The following is an 18,974-nucleotide window of genomic DNA, read 5'->3' as shown; positions in this document are numbered from 1 at the left end:
GTAAAATTTTACTCAATGTTTTAAAAGTTACAGCAACATCCATGTTTTTCTTGAAAAATTATCTTTCACCAATATTTGCTTATATTTCGAAAAGAGATAGTCTGTTGTTAAAACAGATGGTTTTACAGTTTTTCCCACCGTAAAATCGGTATGTTACCGTCATATTAGCTTGTTCTGAGCTCAATAACTTTTTCCATATTTATATATTCCTATTTATCCTCATCCATGCTTTATCTTTACTTGGGTTATCCATTGTAATACTTAATAACGACCTAAAACACTTTACTGTATGAGATAATAGTATTATTTTAATTATTGGTATATGAACAGTTTTGTTGCAGGTGAATTCGTGTTGTAGTTTTGTGGTTGCTTCTTCGCTATTGTATCCAATAGCAAGCATAGTATCACCAGACAGATCTTTAAAGTTATCCAGTCATCTTCATAAATCGGTCTCAAGAAATAGTTAAAGAAGGACAAGGTCTGGTTAATAGGGTGAATGGGCTCGTTGTTCCTGGGAATTAGTGGTTGTATACTGTGAATCAATCAAAATTAATTCGTATTTTAGTAGTGTGTTATTATTATCATTTTCTCTTTACTGCTGAAGTAATTAGGTTTTTATGTGTCATTTTTCCTATAATAATAACATAATAAATTTCCATCTTTTTACGATTTGACGAATAATTTCCGCTTTTAGTAGTTTTTAATGATATAAAATGTTCGTCATTTCTCCTTTATCTCACCATTATTCTATTATTTAAGGACGTCATCTGACTTCTTTCTTCTTTTATTATGTTCCGGATAGTTAATTTAATTTTTTCTAAGATTGTGGATTTGCCAGAACTTAACATAGTAGTTTCACGACATCGAGAATATACACAATGTTGTCACAAATTAATTCTGACTATATACCGTGTGTCATTCTTCTATTATCGTCAATCTTAATAGCCGGAATAATTATATCAAAGTTCCTTAAGCTTTTTAAGGGCTTTTTAAGTCCAATCGATAGAGAGCGGACTTTAAAGAGACCCAGGATTTTGACGAAGGGTTTCTGTTATTAAAATCCCGCCTGAATTATGGAACCGGTTTACGAAAAAAATAATTAATATGCAAAAATATTAGGGTTTGGAATAATGGGTGAGGCCAGTATGTTCTTTCGTCTTTTTTCAAAAAATTCCTTTTCCCTCTTCAACCCGCGATTTGCCTCGGAATGGATTTATTGAAACTTGAACAAACTTTACCCAAAAGTCGAAGTTTCAGTTTCTTTTGTAATATAAATAAAACGAACAAGAAGTTCACTTTGGCGAGGTAATTATAAAAAAGTTTTTTTTTCGTTTTCATTCTGTTTCGATGGATAGTTCATAATTCTTCGAATGTTTTCGAGCAAAAAGAAGAACAACCAAGTTTTAGAGGAAATTAAGAATTATTTATTAAGATACATATTTTTGTGAAAAATCAATGATCTTTTGAAGCCATTCACGAGCCTAACCACTTTTTGCTATCTTCATAATCAGAATAAGCAATAATCAGAGGGGGAAAAGTCTGGAGAGTACGGTGGGTAGGAAGCACTTCTCATTTAGATGTTTACAAGTATGTTTTCAGCGGTTTTATAACATGTGGTCGAGTGTTGTTATGCTGGAAAACAACACTGTTGCGTTTTGACTTGTATTCCGGCCGTTATTCGCACAGCGCTCGGCTCAAACATATCAATTGCAATCTATAGCTATCCCCATTCATTGCTTCATTAGGTTTTAGCAGATCATAGTATATTACACCAGGCTGATCCCGTCAAATACATAGTATTAGCTTGGAGTTGTTGATATTTGGCGATGCTGTTGATTTTGAAGCGTTTTGTTCGTTATGGATATACTTCCAACAATTCTGTATATTTTCTTGCATTTTATGTGGATCATCATCGAGTAGTGTCTTCAAAAATCATCGTCTAAAATTTTATTGCCTGCTCAGAATGGTTTTTAGCTTCAGTGTCAAAATTACCACTTTTAAAACATCGAAAGCTGTATTTCCATGTTGAAATAGATGGATCATGCTTGTCATTAGTTTTATACAGCATTCAATGACCCTCAACTGTCTTCTTCTTCAAATTTAAAAAAATGTGATTTACTCGGTACAAATTCAGATTTTTCAAGACACCGAAAACATGTTTTGTTCATACTTGGTGAAATGACACATACTGAAAAGTGACATTATCTGTTGTATATCCTTTAAAAGTAATTTATATGTATAACTATTAAAATAGCTTTAACAATGTTCATACTTCTTTTCATGTACATTTTCATTCAACATAGAATTTATTAATATAGTGTTTTAACGAAAACTGTTGGTCATTATGTTGGGTCATCTTTTGCTTTTGTGCTTAGTGGTAACGGTAACTTGGTAGTCAGTATATCGCAACAACTATCTATCGCTTGATTTTTATATGGATCCTTAACATTATTATTTGTATTAGTGCTTGCGTGTTTTAATAATTTTCAAACAGGCTTTTGTTGAGAAAAATTGGTATAATACATATTTTCCATAATTTTTTCGCATCCTTCCGGCAAAACGTGTATAAGGAACGATGTTGGTTTGACAAAGATAGAGTCTTGGACTCATTTTGACACTTCTTCAGTATTTCGAAGCCATATAGCAGTCAAGCCATGCTAGATTGACCTGTGTTATTGATAATCAGGAGGGCTATGTCTGGTTTGTACTCTAGGACGATAGAATTTCCTAAGCGTTGTCATACAGGAGGATGATTTTGCATGTGTAACTCGCTATCGCTTGTTTACAACAATACGTCATTCAATTCTGTCACAATATCGATAGACATCTGTAGTTTTTGCCATTGCCTTCAAAATTTGTGGCCCTCCTGGCCATTGGACTGGCCTCCTTGACCATCATCATAAATTTCTAAAGGTACTTTATAGACGTAGGAAATAGACCATTAAATTATTAACTTAGATTAGTAGGAACAGATTGTAGAATGATTTTCTAAATCAAACAACAAATATGAAGAATATCGAAAATGCAATCATGAATGTTTTTTGTAGAAAATGTCACGACCATCAAACGTATCCATTAGTTTAAATTGTTTAACAGTTATAACGCTGATTAAAATACACGCAAACGCCTGACAAGACTGACAATCAGTCAAATAATTTTACTCACAGTTCTACAAAAAATATTTACTCCTATAACAAAAATTGAGAATTATTTATTAAAAAAAACCATAGTGAATACACATTTTTTGTATAAAAATACTTCTAGCAACTTTCTTTACCTCGTATAGTTTCGGATACTTATTATAGTTTAAAACTTGTTTAGTTATTAATGAGAACTGTTTATGAATTAATAATTTTAGGGGCACTTTGAGAAATTTCGCCAAGAAATGTGTTTTTCTTCAGGGTCTTTGAAGTTATAATACCATCTAATAAGATTATTTAATCAATATAAACTGAACTACAACAAAAAATTATAACTTAATCCTATAAAATAATAAATTCGGTTTCCAGTATTTATTTACGTTAAGTTTCAACGAATTTTGCAATAAAAACTAAAACGTTTATAAAAAATCTGTTCTATGAACAGGAAGTATTTTAAAAAATAATTTTTTGAGTGTTTTTAAGTTATTATAACAAAAAACAAAAAAATCATTTGATCCTATAAAATTACAGGTTAGAATTGATACTATTTAAAGTATATACACAAATAGTTTGCAGTTTTTATTTATGTTAAGTTCAAATAATTTTTTAAATAAAAGTAAAAAAAAGTTTAATGAAATTCAGAATTATTTATTTAAAAAATGTTTTATGAACTTTATTTACCTTCCGTAAAATTTCGGTTATTTATTTCATTTTGAAACTTTTCATGTATTAATAATTTTAGAAGTACTCTGAGAAATTTCATCAAGAAGTTTTTTTTTAATTTTTAAAGGTCTTTTAAATTTGTTATAACAAAAAACTATCATTTAATCCTATAAAATAGTAAGTTAGAATTGATACTTTTTAAAGTATTATTGTCACAAATTGTTTGCAGTTTTTATTTATATTAAGTTTAAAGAAGTCTTCAAATAAAAATTTAAAAAAGTTTAGTGAAATTCAGAATTATTTATTTAAAAAAATGTTCTATGAACTTTATTTACTTCCCACATAATTGTAATTATTTAGAAATTTCCTCAAGAAATATGTGTTTTTTTTTAAATTGTAAAACGAGTCTTTTGAAGTTGTTATAACATAAACTATAATTTAATCTTATAAAATGATTAGTTAGAATAGATACGTTTTAAAGTGTAGTCACAAATAGTTTGCAGTTTGTATTTATATCAAGTTTAAAAGGTTAACGAAGTTCAAAAGTAATAATTTCGATTATTTATTTAGTTTCAAACTTTTATAATAATTTTAGAGATACTTTTCTCAAGTAGAATTTTGTTATTTAAATTGTTAAGAGTCTTTTGAAGTCGTCATAACGAAAAACTATAGATTATATTAATATAATGCTTGATAAAACATTTTTTCTGTGTTGTGATTTATTTTTATATATGTTTTACGAGCTGTGAGAAATATTTTTTTTTGGCGTTTGTAAATATGGAAGGAAGTGAGAGATCGTTTTATTAAATGCCTGTCCCAGTAAATATATTTCTCAGACATATGTATTTATACGTTTTGTGCGTCGAACATTTCATATTAAAAAAAGGTCCCCGGCGTATTGGTCGTTGTAAAGGAAAGTGAGCAATATTTTTCTTCTTTGTGTTTGAGTAAGCTTCTACGTATGGTTATTTAAACCTTAAGAGGGTAGATGCGGTACATAGAGGCAAGATAAATAAATAAACGAACGTGAAATAATAGAGTAAAATGACGAGGAAAAAAGTTAAAAAAGACACGATAGGGAACGGTATTTACCTGAAAGTTAATGTTTACATAACGAGATCTTCCGTGCGATAGAAACAGAGTTCAAGTGTAGCACCACGACACACCACAACAACACTGAAAATAAACACGGTGTGCGATGTTTTCACGGAGCGCGGTGTATGGAGTTCCGCCGTCTAGCGGCACCAGATCGCGAATGGCAGAACGCGTATTCCCACTTCCACTCGAAGACGGGAGCGAGCAGGATCGTGCGGCAGCCGCAGCAGGAGTCGCCGCGAGCAGAAGAAGCGCTGCACTTACCCCCGGAAAGCAAACTTTCCAGCCGATGGCCGTCGGGACGTGGAGGTGGTGGTGGTGGAGGAGGAGGAGGAGGTGGAGGAGGAGAGTGAGCAGTGCGCGCCCTCACGCATTCGCCGCTCATTAATTACAGACTGAGCGGCTGGTTCTGTACGTGGCGAACCTCAATTACACCATTCCTGCAATTCCTTCGGAGACCCGTATCATTCCTCATTATTGTATTAGTCAAGATCGGCTTTATCCTCCCTCTCCGGAGAGGCCAGCTTTTGGACCTACTGACCTTCTGAGTCCGACCCTCTTCATTCCCAACGCATCAAAACTTGTTTTTACATAATAGCCAAACCACACCGCCCATTTCGTTTCTGATCTAACAATTAGCACATCTCTAATCCTTGTCCCCATTAATTTATCCTTTGACTTGCACAATCATATCATCGATAGAGTAGTTTCAAGCAAAAATAAAAGCAACGAAGTCTTATAACAAACCATTAATTACCGATTTACCAAAAAAGTAACGAAATTACATTATTTATAAGCAAACAATGTTTAGAACTTTTCTTATCTCGAATAACGCTGGACTCTTATTTTAGTCAGAAATATATTAAGTTATTAATAGAGATCATTCATGAATAAATAATTTTACGGGCACTTTAATAACAATTTTCTTTAACAAATTGTCTGTTTTTTTTATTTGCCGAACTTTTGGGAGTTAATAACAATGACCAAAAGCTCTAATTTCCATAATATATTTAGAACGAAAATAAATAAAGTACTTATTCATATAATAATTTAAAAATTACTTGTTAAAAAACGTCGTGAATAATAATGTATTTCAATATTTAAATTTAAAATAAATTCTGAAATGCTAGAATAATTATGACGTCTGTGTGATGTCATGGTTTCGTACACTCTTAATGATTTATATCGACAGGTACCAGTGGTACGCGGTTACTCACTACTCGTTACGTCGATAAATCTACCGATAATCTACGAGACCCGTATCATTCTTCATTTTTGTATTAGTCAAGATCGGCTTTATCCTCCATCTCCGGAGACGCCAGCTTTTGGACCTAGTGACCTTCTGAGTCCGACCCTCTTCATTCCCAACACATCAAAACTTGTTTTTACATAATAGTCAAACCACACCGCGCATTTCGTTTCTGATCTAACAATTAGCATCGATATCATAGATATATCAATCATATTATCGAAGTCTTAAAATAACTCAGTAACTATTTATTTGCCAAAAAAAGAAAACGTAATGAAATTACATTATATATCAGCAAACAGCGTTTAGAACTTTTTTAACTCGTATTATATTGGACTCTTATTTTAGTTGGAAATATATTAAGTTATTAATAGAGGATCATTTATGAATTATTTATTTTACAAGTACTTTAACAATTTTCTTCAATAAATTTTTTGTTTTTTATTTATGGATCTTTGGAAGTTCATAACAAGGAGCAAAAAACAGAAAGTTCTACTTGATCATTGATACTTTGTAAAATATATGTTGAAATAATTTTACCTTTCTTATATACTTATCATACTTATTCAATACAGTATTTCCAGTCCAAATTTTACAAAAACATTCATTTGAAAGTCTTTTTTTATTTAGAATTCTTTAAAATATCTTTTATACCACTGTTTTTTAGATAAATATAGAAATAAGTTATAGTCGCAGGTAGAGATGTCTGGATCATATGGTGGATGGAGAAATCTAAAGTTTTTAATTTTTTTGACGAATTTTAATGATAAAAATAACATAAATATCAGTTGGCGTAAATTGTCCACGTAATAAAATGATTGAAAAATAAGCGAGAAGCAATTATGTCGTTTTCATCAGTAAAACTAATTCACTAATCAAGACATGTTTTGCCCGAAACGCAGTTCTACCCTCTTAAGATATTTTATTCCTCTTGTAATTCCTTATCCATCAGAATTCGACCCTTTGTAATAAACCACCCTTTTGTTCCCTGAATATTAATGTTTACTTAGCAGCGTCAGTCCAAGAAACCCAAAATACCTCAGGCTCTTCGCTTTTATTAGAAAATTATTTACCGAAATAGTATATTCGTCAGAAATTTTGATGCCAAATTGAAATCGAACATTAACGATGAAAATGTTTTCGGATCGTTCTTTTTTTTGGTCGGGGGCGTCTCTCTCTAAGGAACCAAAAAATGTTATTCATTATATTTCAATTTATTTATTTTTTTCTCTCTTTCGTCCGTTGGACTGGAAAAAACGAGAAATTGTATGAACGATTCATCTTAATTAAAAAGCTTCATATCATTCCGGATCATATTCGAAAATGTATCGTGACTAACTGCTGATAAAAGCCAGTTTATTGTTATAGTTGTTTCATTTTCTCTTTATGGATCATGATAGATGAAAGGGTTGTTACTCTTTTGTACAGATGTTAACTGCCTTTGGGATTGATTACGCATGAAACACATGTTTGAATAGCTCACGCCTTTTTAGTGTTAATTAATACAAGTTAAAAATAATTTGGCTAGATCATTCATTATATACAATAGTCAATTTATCTCTCTATAGTTAAATTCTTAATAAAATCAAAAGCCCAGATAGAAAAGCAACCTGTTAATTTCACCATATATGTTTTAACAGTACGTTCGGACAAGTAAGCGATGTTGCCAGCTTTACTTTTTTTAATGATAGACTCACGTATAATTTTTAGAACCTGGCAGCACTGTAACACAAAATACAAGCATGATTCACTGTATTATTTTATGAGAAGCGATATTTTGATAAAGTTATTGATAATTTTGCTGACGAGAAGCAGTTTATTGTTACAGTTGTTTCATTTTCTCTTTATGGATCATGATAGATGAAAGGGTTGTTACTCTTTTGTACAAATGTTAACTTCCTTTAGGATTGATTACACATGAAACACATGTTTGAATAGCTCACGCCTTTTTAGTGTTAATTAATACAAGTTAAAAATAATTTCGGCTAGATCATTCATTACATACAATAGTCAATTTATCTCTCTATACTTAAATTCTTAATAAAATCAAAAGCCCAGACAGAAAAGCAACCTGTTAATTTCACCACGTATGTTTTAACACTACGTTGGGACAAGTAGGTGATGTTGCCAGCTTTAGTTTTTTTAATGATAGACTCACGTATAATTTTTAAAACCTGACAGGACTGTAACACAAAATACAAGCATGATTCACTGTATTATTTTATGAGAAGCGATATTTTGATAAAGTTATTGATAATTTTGCTGACGAGAAGCAGTTTATTGTTACAGTTGTTTCATTTTCTCTTTATGGATCATGATAGATGAAAGGGTTGTTACTCTTTTGTACAAATGTTAACTGCCTTTGGGATTGATTACACATGAAACACATGTTTGAATAGCTCACGCCTTTTTAGTGTTAATTAATACAAGTTAAAAATAATTTTGGCTAGATCATTCATTATATACAATAGTCAATTTATCTCTCTATAGTTAAATTCTTAATAAAATCAAAAGCCCAGATAGAAAAGCAACCTGTTAATTTCACCATGTATGTTTTAACAGTACGTTCGGAAAAGTAGGCGATGTTGCCAGCTTTACTTTTTTTAATGATAGACTCACGTATAATTTTTAAACTCTGGCAGCACTGTAACACAAAATACAAGCATGGTTCAGTGTATTATTTTATGAGAAGTGATATTTTGATAAAGTTATTAACAAATTTGCTGGCGAGAAGCAGTTTATTGTTATGGTTGTTTCGCTTTCTCTTTATGCCTTTGGGATTGAGTATATATGAAACACATGTTTGAATAACCCTTTTTGTGTTAATTAATACAGGTTAAAATAGTTTTGGCTTGATCATTACATAAGTTTATCAGTTTATCTTTCTATGGTGAAATTTTTAATAAAATCGAAAGCCTACATAGAAAGGCAACCTGTTAATGTAACCAAGCGATGTTGCCAGTTTTACTTTTTTTACTGTAGATTCACGTATAACTTTTGAAATCTGGCAACACTCTAACACACAATTAGAAGCAATGAAATGTCCCTTATAAGGTTTCAATGATTCAATGTATTATTTTAATGGAAGAATAATTTATGAATCAGTAATTGGTATTTTAAAAAGGGCATTTTATATTGACATTTGATTAATGATTGATATTTAAAGAAGTAACAAAATTAATATAAGGCATGAAGTTGAAATTTCGGCTACTAGTTGTTTTAAATACCGAAAACGAGTACGTAGTAGTAAATTAGGTCACAGAGGTGATGAAATTAGTCGTTGAGCCCTCAAAGGTTTTCATTTACACTCCCTCTATAAGTTATTAGTCCGAGCGAAGTTTGTTTTCTCTTGAGGACGATATTCCTGAAACTTACTGCCCTTACGTGAATTAAATGTTGATTTTGAGGAGCAATTAAAAGAGTCAACCCGGTGTGTGTATGTTCTTTATTTTGATCGAGAGTAGAGAGCCAAATTATTGTTCGTTTTAGTGTTAAATTATCTATTCTCCGTACTTTATAACAATTACTTCACTTGCTTTCTGAATATTAATGCAGAATACGATCCAAAGTTTCAGAATATTTTAATTGGGATCTGCTGGAACGTTTCTCCTATAAATGCAAGTGATGATGATAAAAGTGACAAAAATATTTTAGTGATAGTTGTTTGTTTTAATTTTGGCTTTTCTAGAACACATGTAACTGTATAGAGCTTCAAATTCAGCAGATCACTTTGTATACGTAACTTTGAATATGCATCTGCGCTAACAAAAACTGTTACTGAAATAAAAAAAATACACTTTCTTACTTTGATGAGAGAAAAAACGTAGTTTCATTTAAAATACGTACAGCGTTACTTAAACAATATATTTTATAAATATTAATTATACCAGTACGTTGTTATCAAAGCGAATGCGGCTATATAACTTAATAAACTGTTATTTTAGTTCGTGTTTTAGTTTACCCTAATTTTAGTTTATCGTTTATCCAACAACTATGATTTAAATAGTTTATGAGGTGGGAATATATTGGATTGTCTGGAAAGTTATATGAATTATCCAAAATAATATTCACTTTGTTCAAAAGCAACAATCTTCTTAATTCGGATGTACGAAATCAATAATCGTGTGAGTTATATTGCTTGTTAAATGTTGGGAAATTAATAATGACGATGAAATATGATGTTTAGGATTAGTCAATGTTTTTTATTTTTTGTATTACGATAAAACTCTTAGAATATATGAATTTTGTGGTAAAATACACGAAAATCGGTGTTATATTGCATAGAAGTTTTAGTTTTTAAGGTATGTCGCATAAGTCGAAATTCAGTAATTTTTTCAAAATACACTTTTCATCGAATAATTAAAATCCCAAAGATCGTACAACAATTTCTATAGTACCATTCGATTCAGCGTAAAATTCTTTATAAACCCTGAAATTTTGATTAACTTGTGGTTATTTGTACGGAAGTGACAGCAAAAATATCGAAAATGGACAAAAATCGCAAATTTTCATGACTATATACATGGAAAAATTGCCAGATTTTTTTATCTCTCAGATTAAGATAAAATTCTTAAAATATATGCATTTTGTGGTAAAATAAACGAAAATCCATGTTATATTGCTCTAGAACTTTTAGTTTTTAAGATATGTCGCATAAGTCGAAATTCAGTAATTTTTTCAAAATACACTTTTCATCGAATAATTAAAATCCCAAAGATCGTACAACAATTTCTCTATAGTACCATTCGATTCAGCGTAAAATTCTTTATAAACCCTGAAGTTTTAATTAACTTGTGGTTATTTGTACGGAAGTGACAGCAAAAATATCGAAAATGGACCAAAATCGCAAATTTTCATGACTATATACATGGAAAAATTGTTAGTTTTTTTTATCTCTCAGATTAAGATAAAATTCTTAAAATATATGCATTTTGTGGTAAAATAAACGAAAATCCATGTTATATTGCTCTAGAACTTTTAGTTTTTAAGATATGTCGCACATGCCGAAATTCACTCATTTTTTGAAATTACACTTTTCATCGAATAATTAAAATCCCAAAGATCGTACAACAATTTCTATAGTACCATTCGATTCAGCGTAAAATTCTTTATAAACCCTGAAATTTTGATTAACTTGTGATTATTTGTACGGAAGTGACAGCAAAAATATCGAAAATGGACAAAAATCGCAAATTTTCATGACTATATACATGGAAAAATTGTTAGTTTTTTTTATCTCTCAGATTAAGATAAAATTCTTAAAATATATGCATTTTGTGATAAAATAAACGAAAATCCATGTTATATTGCTCTAGAACTTTTAGTTTTTAAGATATGTCGCACATGCCGAAATTCACTCATTTTTTGAAATTACACTTTTCATCGAATAATTAAAATCCCAAAGATCGTACAACAATTTCTATAGTACCATTCGATTCAGCGTAAAATTCTTTATAAACCCTGAAGTTTTAATTAACTTGTGGTTATTTGTACGGAAGTGACAGCAAAAATATCGAAAATGGACCAAAATCGCAAATTTTCATGACTATATACATGGAAAAATTGTTAGTTTTTTTTATCTCTCAGATTAAGATAAAATTCTTAAAATATATGCATTTTGTGATAAAATAAACGAAAATCCATGTTATATTGCTCTAGAACTTTTAGTTTTTAAGATATGTCGCACATGCCGAAATTCACTCATTTTTTGAAATTACACTTTTCATCGAATAATTAAAATTCCAAAGATCGTACAACAATTTCTATAGTACCATTCGATTCAGCGTAAAATTCTTTATAAACCCTGAAATTTTGATTAACTTGTGGTTATTTGTACGGAAGTGACAGCAAAAATATCGAAAATGGACAAAAATCGCAAATTTTCATGACTATATACATGGAAAAATTGCCAGATTTTTTTATCTCTCAGATTAAGATAAAATTCTTAAAATATATTCATTTTGTGATAAAATAAACGAAAATCCATGTTATATTGCTCTAGAACTTTTAGTTTTTAAGATATGTCGCACATGCCGAAATTCACTCATTTTTTGAAATTACACTTTTCATCGAATAATTAAAATCCCAAAGATCGTACAACAATTTCTATAGTACCATTCGATTCAGCGTAAAATTCTTTATAAACCCTGAAATTTTGATTAACTTGTGATTATTTGTACGGAAGTGACAGCAAAAATATCGAAAATGGACAAAAATCGCAAATTTTCATGACTATATACATGGAAAAATTGTTAGTTTTTTTTATCTCTCAGATTAAGATAAAATTCTTAAAATATATGCATTTTGTGATAAAATAAACGAAAATCCATGTTATATTGCTCTAGAACTTTTAGTTTTTAAGATATGTCGCACATGCCGAAATTCACTCATTTTTTGAAATTACACTTTTCATCGAATAATTCAAATCCCAAAGATTGTACCACAATTTTTATAGTACCATTCGATTCAGCGTAAAATTCTTTATAAACCCTGAAATTTTGAAACGACTAGTAACAATGTAATAATTCAATAATAATTAAAAAAAACTTCAGTTTAGCGACTTCTTTTAAAAAATTCTGTAGTGGCTTTCCACTATTCCTGATAAATGCTTTAAAATTAATTTATAATTATAATTAACTAGTAATGCAAATGCAAATATAAAAGCAAATAAACAGATCGTGAAAGGTCGAATAATATTAAATAAAAATTGTCCGTATTTTAATCGGAAATAACAACACGGTTTAGCGAGAGATTAAGAGAAAACGCCATTATCTTGATAGATTATCCGTGGAGGTTTTCTAAAAGGGTGACCGACCTCACTCTGGCCCTGGACGAACGCCATTGAAGCCAAAACCCCCTGCGGTTTTCCTGATAGGCCTTCTAGCGTGTCGCATACCAACCGAATTCGAGGCTAGCCCGTCACTCTAAGTCACACGTTAGACCCTGTTTCGTTATTGTCTGCCTAGTTAATAAATGCCTTTGTTTTATGGCGATCGACGACGATTTTATTAGACCAACGAAAGAAGTGGGCTCACGTGCACACAATATATTTTCCACCAGGCTAGGATCCTCCACGAACGCCCACTGAAAATAGAATTTTGACATCTTGTAACGATGTTTTCTCTCGTTCTGATCACGCATCCTCTCTCCCTCTCCACACAAGAATAGCCACATTTAAAATTAATCATATTTTTATACATAACTTATATCCAATTATGTTCCTTTTTTGTATTTAATAGATGAAATTTATTCGGGTTGCTGTTTTACTCATTATATTATATCATTCGACTATATATATGGAAAATGTGGCAAAACTTTGCATCTCTCAGATTAAGATAAAACGAAATAAACGAAAATCCATGTTAAAATGCCCTAGAGTCTATAGTTTTTAAGATATGAGGTTTTAATAGAAATCCACAAATATTTTGAAAATGTATTTTTCATCGAATAACTAAACACGCAAAGGTTACACAAAAAATGCTAAAATTCCATTCGATTCAGCCTAAAATTCTTTATAAACCCTGCAATTTTCATTAGCCTGTGATTATTTCAACAGAAATGACAACAAAATTCATGAAAATGGGCAAAAATCGCCAATTTTCCTAACTATATGTATGGAAAATGTGGCAAAATTTTGTATCGCTCAGATTAAGATAAAACGCCCAAAATATATTAATTTTGAGGCGAAAGAAACGAGAATCCATGTTAAATTGCTCTAGAGTATATAGTTTTTAAGGTATGAGGTTTTAATAGAAATCCACCAATTTTTTGATAATACGTTTTTCATCGAATAACTAAAAACCGAAAGGCTACATGGAAAATGCTATACTACCATTCGATTCAGCGTAAAATTCTTTATAAACCCTGCAATTTTCATTAACCTGTGATTATTTCAACAGAAATGACAACAAAATTCATGAAAATGGGCAAAAATCGCAAATTTTCCTGACTATATGTATGGAAAATGTGGCAAAATTTTGTATCGCTCAGATTAAGATGAAACGCCCAAAATATATTAATTTTGAGGTGAAAGAAACGAGAATCCATGTTAAATTGCTCTACAGTATATAGTTTTTAAGATATGAGGTTTTAATAGAAATCCACAAATTTTTTGATAATACGTTTTTCATCGAATAACTAAAAATCCAAGGGCTGCATGGAAAATGCTATACTACCGTTCGATTCAGCGTAAAATTCTTTATAAACCCTGCAATTTTCATTAACCTGTGATTATTTCAACAGAAATGACAACAAAATTCATGAAAATGGGAAAAAATCACAAATTTTCCTGACTATATGTATGGAAAATGTGGCAAAATTTTGTATCGCTCAGATTAAGATAAAACGCCCAAAATATATTAATTTTGAGGCGAAAGAAACGAGAATCCATGTTAAATTTCTCTAGAGTATATAGTTTTTAAGGTATGAGGTTTTAATAGAAATCCACAATTTTTTGGTAATACGTTTTTCATCGAATAACTAAAAACCCAAAGGCTACATGGAAAATGCTATACTACCATTCGATTCAGCGTAAAATTCTTTATAAACCCTGCAATTTTCATTAAACTGTGATTATTTCAACAGAAATAACAACAAAATTCATGATAATGGGCAAAAATTGCAAATTTTCCTGACTATGCTCAGGTTAAGATAAAACGCCCAAATATATTAATTTTGAGGCGAAAGAAACGAGAATCCAAGTTAAATTGTTCCAGAGCTTATAGTTTTTAAGATAGGAGGTTCTAATAGAAATCCACCAATTTTTTAATAATAAATTTTTCATCGAATAACTAAAAACCCAAAGGCTACAGAAAAAATATTATACTACCATTCATTCGGCTTAAAATTCTTTATACACCCTACAATTTTTATTAATTTATGATTATTTAAACGGAAATGGCAGCAAAAATTAAATATTTTCTTCCCTATTTTAAAGCTTTTGTGAACGTTTCAATGAAAACCAAACAATTAAAGGAATTGTGAGTCATTGGCTACTTGAAACTTACCAAACTATTGATGCTACTCTACTGTGAACAATTAATACGATTGAAGTAGTGAATTTTGACATCTTGTAACAATGCTTTTTCCTTTTCAGCTCACGTCTACTCTCTCTCTCTCTCTACCAAACAATGGCCACATTTAAAATTAATCATATTTTTATTCATAATTTATATCCAATTATGTTCCTTCCTTAATTTTAATTGAGGAAAGTTAGTCGCATTTCTGTTTTACTCACTTCTACCTGACTTTCAAGCTAATCAGTCTCGTTCCCTTTCCCGATATTGTTCAACAACCCAATGCTCAGATTATTTCGAAATTATAATTCTTGATTAGTGAAAGAAGAAGTTTTTTGGGAAGGGGGAATTATTCCTTTGTATTTTTACTGACTGCTTGTAAATAATCCGTAAAAAGTTGTCCGTAAAATCGTAAAAAAATCATGTTTAATTGCATATCTTATAAGATAAAATCTGTATTAAAATCCATGTACAATCATTCGATTCACCGTAATATTCCTTATAATCCTTGTGAGTTTCTTTATCCTACGACGATTTAAGTAAAAATAGCAACAAAAATCTATAAAAATGGCAAAGAATGGACTGGAAAAAGTTCCAATATTTTTTATCTCTCAGGTTACGATAAAACTCTCAAAATATATGTATTTTGGCGTAAAATAATCGAAAATCCATGTAGAGTTGCTCTAGAGTTTATAGTAGTTTTTATGATAAGGGCCATTAAAAGAAGAAATCCACTCACTTTTTGAAAATACATTTTTTATCGAATAACTAAGAATGAAAAGTTTGGATGCAAAATTGTTATACTACCATTCGATTCAGCGTAAAATTCTTTATATCCCTGAAACTTTCATTAACATCTGACTATTTTAACGGCTATGGCAGCAAGAAGTTTGAAAATTGGCAAAAATTGCAAATTTTCATGATAAAGAACGATGAAGGTCAAACTCTCAGAATATATGTACTTTGGGATTAAATAAACGAAACTTGGCTGCGAATAGGGCATAGCAGACTAACGCATGAGCATCTGTTAAAAGGAAGAGATCCTCCACAATATGACGAATGCCAAACACAACAGAGCGCATCCTTCTGGAGTGTGAAAAGTTTTAGGTACTGAGACAGCAGCTCCGAATGCCAAGGCCATTAAAACAGCTGGTCCAACCCAAGCATTTGGATATGCTTTTAAACTATTTAACGGCCTCTGGATTGATACACCTTTTGTAATTCTTCGCTATTGTGATTTGTACAGTATATTATTTTTGAATGTCATTTATGTATACTTTATTTAAAAAGACATTGTAACTCGACCCTAAATATACCAAGAGGCTGATGGGCTTTTAAAATAATAAATAAACGAAAATCCGTGTTAAGTTGGTGTAGAAATATAGTTTTAAAGATGTCTGACAAAAAGTCCTTATTATTCCTGTTATTTTATTTAACCTGTAATTATTTTAACGGAAATGTCAAAGCTGAAAATAATAAAAATGCCGAATGTTTTTATATCTCGAACTAAGAAAAACCTCTGTAAAAAAACAAAGATATGAATTTTGTGGTAAAAGAAAGAAAAATCCATATTAATAGTTTTTAACATATTGGTTAATAATACAAATCCATTCAGTTTTCAAATATTTTTCATTGTATAGCTTAAGAACTAAATGTTCTATAAAATTTATTTTAATACCACTCAATTCAGCGTAAAAATATTTACAATATTTGCAATTTTCCCGCATTATGTTCATTCAAATAACTGCAGAAATTTGTTTGCAGAGATATTTGCTTTCTGCAGATTTTATATATCTGTTTTCCGCGTCATCAGTCATCAGGGCAGTACAATATTTAAACTGGGACAATATAACCGTCTTCTACACCAATATCAATAAAATGTTAGCTTTATTTGCAAAAAGGAATGAACTATCATTTTAAATTAAAAAGTTATTCAATGGCATTTAAAAAAATTCCTTATTGAGGAAAAAAATTAGTCCTTATTAAAACTGAATAATGTGTTGTAATATATGCAATCTGCCTCAGGCGAAAAACTTTCTTTTTTTTGACAAAGTTCGATAGATAAAAGTTGAGAAATTAGGTTACCACTACATCTTGGCAGCTAACGTAAGATAAAACGAAGTTTTCGTCCTCTGATGACTCAGTAGAAAACTGTTTGGTCAAATTTGAAACTTTTACAAACTGTTTAAAACTTTTAATAGTAAAGAGAAACGTTTTCAGAACTAAGCGCTTTATGACCGGATTCTATTTCGGAAACAGACCAAAAGTAAATCCCATGATATATTAGATTTTTAGCCGGTTATATTGTCGTATTGCTGAATTTTCAACACCATGCCTTCATATCCGATTTATCGTCAGATCGTCATAACAAATGATCGAGTTTCGAGTTATCCTTTGCAATTTGTTTTATTCCAACAGTCAGCTACGTTCATATAGTCTATCCAGAATGGCACTGAACTCACGTCATCTTAATTTATGGCGTCACAACGGGGCAATGTTGCCGCATTTGGCTTTTACTTTGTTTTAGCTTTGATATATGACAACATTCTAATGTAAAAATAATAATGAAACAAAAATGTTATTAAAATATAATTTATTTTAACATTATAGTATATTTAAGGTACATATTATCGAAGGATTTAAATTACGGTCAATTATATAGCCACCATATTTTTTAAGTTAGAGTCATTTTCTTATATTTACAGTGAACTCTTTTCTAAACCATCTATGATGTCCCCTGGAGGTCTAATCCACCTAATTAATTTTTTTATATAAGTAATGTATTTTATTTTCATTAGAGAGCATATTTACTTTTTTTATGTTTAGTTATTGTTTCCTTCGTTGCTGTGTTTCCTTGTTAAGTTATTCTAATATCACTGTACTTCTTCTATTACTATCTGTACATATTTTTCTTGACAAAATTATATTTAATGCATTCTCCCTAAGGCATTTATCATATCTGCAATAAAGTTAGTATCCATTCTCTCTTCAATTGTTTTAACCAAATGCTCATGTATATTGTGAACAATTGCACACATAAATCATTTACACTCTACAATATAATTTTTTACAGTTATCGTACATTAATTTTGTACTAACCCTTAGTTGTTGTTGGTATTGTCAGCTTTGAATCATAATCCCACACCCAAAAAGTTGCATTCAATTACTGTTACATTCTGAATCACCATTCAAGTCAATAACTAAACTGTTAGTTTCCAATCTAACACTAGTTCACAATTTCAATATTTGTTAATTACTTCTTCTGTGTCTCTGATGAAGTTCATTGCGACCAAAGGGTGTTATTGTAGACAATCCTTTCTACAGGTCCAGACAGTTCTTGCTTGTATAGCTTTCTCGCTGTTGTTGAAATCATAGCCTCACAAATCGAATAGAACTAACAACAAGATATGTAGACACTTTCTTTTCGGTGAATCCAAAATTATATTATTTTTTACTAATATTCAGTGCCGGTGCAATACAATAAAAATATTTCCAATAAAAATATACTTAGAAACTTAGATTTAGAAATCTCTAACCCCTTAATAATGCCTGGTTGAATCTAACTTTTTCTTTTATCAATGTGCCTTTATCTCGAAAGCTTTAATAACGAATTGTTTTCGTTTAAACGTTCCTAAAAATTATTTTGATCTTTCTCGGAAGTACTTCTTATAGAAATAAACGTTTAATTAAGAACATCTTAATTAGTCAATAAGTCAATGTTCCTGGGAGACGGTTAAAAGTAATTATGTTTCGAAAAGAAAAACGTTTAATAATTCTTGTCGTTGTCTGACCCTAATATAGTCGGAATTTCAA

General features: G+C 30.4%; 2 protein-coding genes across 2 annotated transcripts in view; one reads left to right on the top strand and one right to left on the bottom strand.

Moving 5' to 3' along the window:
- The window catches only part of LOC143197467 (uncharacterized), a 105,477-nt gene extending 100,345 nt beyond the window's left edge, over positions 1-5,132 (bottom strand). The window contains exon 1 of the mRNA XM_076405995.1: positions 4,896-5,132. The gene's annotated coding sequence lies outside the window, so the exon portion shown is untranslated. The remainder of the gene's footprint in view (positions 1-4,895) is intronic.
- The window catches only part of LOC143197460 (uncharacterized), a 342,542-nt gene that overhangs the window by 57,665 nt on the left and 265,903 nt on the right, over positions 1-18,974 (top strand). The gene's annotated exons all lie outside the window — the stretch shown is intronic.

This window comes from Rhynchophorus ferrugineus, unplaced genomic scaffold, assembly GCF_030347505.1.
Source record: "Rhynchophorus ferrugineus isolate W39M unplaced genomic scaffold, kcgeb_rfMv2 rfM5, whole genome shotgun sequence".
Lineage (NCBI taxonomy): Eukaryota > Metazoa > Arthropoda > Insecta > Coleoptera > Curculionidae > Rhynchophorus > Rhynchophorus ferrugineus.
Note: the sequence above shows the minus strand (reverse complement) of the source record. Positions and strands in the feature narration are given on the sequence as shown.